The sequence below is a fragment of the Tupaia chinensis genome, unplaced genomic scaffold (genome assembly GCF_000334495.1).
Source record: "Tupaia chinensis unplaced genomic scaffold, TupChi_1.0 Scaffold000028_1, whole genome shotgun sequence".
In the NCBI taxonomy this organism is placed as follows: Eukaryota; Metazoa; Chordata; class Mammalia; order Scandentia; family Tupaiidae; genus Tupaia; species Tupaia belangeri.
This window is the reverse complement of record NW_006159458.1, coordinates 837816-839401: the sequence shown is the minus strand read 5'-3', so window position 1 is coordinate 839401 and position 1586 is coordinate 837816. Positions and strand designations below refer to the sequence as shown.

The 1586-nt window shown below is 41.7% G+C and overlaps 1 pseudogene; it reads right to left on the bottom strand.

Annotated features, from left to right (window-relative positions):
- Nucleotides 1–967: 967 nt before the first annotated feature.
- Nucleotides 968–1586, bottom strand: part of LOC102477337 (elongation factor 1-alpha 1-like) — a 25538-nt pseudogene continuing 24919 nt past the window's right edge.

Genomic DNA, 1586 nt, shown 5'->3' with positions numbered 1-1586 from the left:
GGCCTTCTAAAGGAAATATGGAAACAGGTATTCTGCTTTTCTGTTGAGATTTTGCCCTCTTAGAAACAGGTAAGGAACAGTGACCCTAACTCCCAACCCAGGAAAAAAAATCTGAATTATCATTCTTCTAAGTTTCAACAGGTTCTTAATACTAGAATGATTACAAACTTAACCTTTTGCCTCAACATTTTTTTTTTTTTTGAAGTCTCATTGTTGACCTAAAGAAAGACAGGTTTCTTATTAAATTTTGTTTAAATGGGTCTCAAAATTCTTTGACAGATTTTTTGGTCAAGTTGTTTCTATTAGAAAGTAATGACTTGGGACCAACAGATGACGTAATGGTTACATCACTGGATTCCAACGTAGTCAACAGCAGTTTGAGTCCTGGACCTAGAGGCTTAAAACTCATACTGGGTGCATGCGAGTGTGTGTGTGCCCAAAATACAGAGAGGAGAATGGAGGAGAAGGAATTATGGCACGGTCGTCCTTCTGGGGATTATTCTCTGGCAAGTATACACACTTTATAGCAAAAATAAAAACAACAACAACAACAACAAAAAGAATTGACTTTTAAAACTAATAACTTAAAACTGCCACACACAAAAACCAAAATGGTCCACAAAACATTTCCTTTCCTTCTGAAGGATTTACGGTACATTTTTATCATTAACCAGTTTTTTACTATTAAACTTAAATGGCCAATTGAGACAAAAGGTTCTTTTTATTTTATTTTTTTTTGGAGAGGTTTTTGCTATAGGTCGTGCATGCTCACCAGAGTGACAGAGAGACAGAAAGCAAGAAATCACCCCCAGGGGGGATGGCCATGCTGCAATCCCTTCTCCTCCATTCTCCTGTTGGAATCTTGGGCACGCACACACACACACACACTCGGCATGAGTTTAAGTCACTGGGTCTGGGACTCAAACTGTGGTCGGCTACATGGGGGTTCAGCGACATAGCCATTATGCTAACTGCTGGTCCCAACAGACACATTCTTGACATTGGAGCCTACATTGTCCCAAAGAAGAGTTTCACTCAAAGCTTCATGGTGCATTTCAACACGCTTTACTTTACGTGTCATATTGACTGGTGCAAAGGTGACCACCATATCAGGTTTGAGCACACCAGTCTCCACTTGGCCCACAGGGACAGTGCCAATACCACCAATTTTGTGCACATCCTGGAGGGGCAGACGCAAAGGCTTGTCAGCAGGACAAGTTGGTGGCAGGATGTAATCCAGAGCTTCAAGCAGCGTAGTTCCACTGGCATTGCCATCTTTACTGGTGACTTTCCATCTCTTGAACCATGGCATATTAGCACTTAGCTCTAACAGGTTGTCAACATTCCAAACATTCCAACCAGAAATTGGCACAAGTGCTACTGTGTCAGGATTGTAGCTTTTTTTTTTTTTTTTTTTTTTCGCTTGCCATCTCATGTGGGTCAGCTTGCCTCATAGAGGGATGTTTTTCCATTGTGCCAGTTTCTGGGCCTGTAGGCACCACGCCTATTGAACTCTCTCTCTCTCTCTCTCTCTCTCTCTCTTTTTTTTTTTTTTGGGGGGGGTTTTGCTGGTGGGGTGTGTTCCT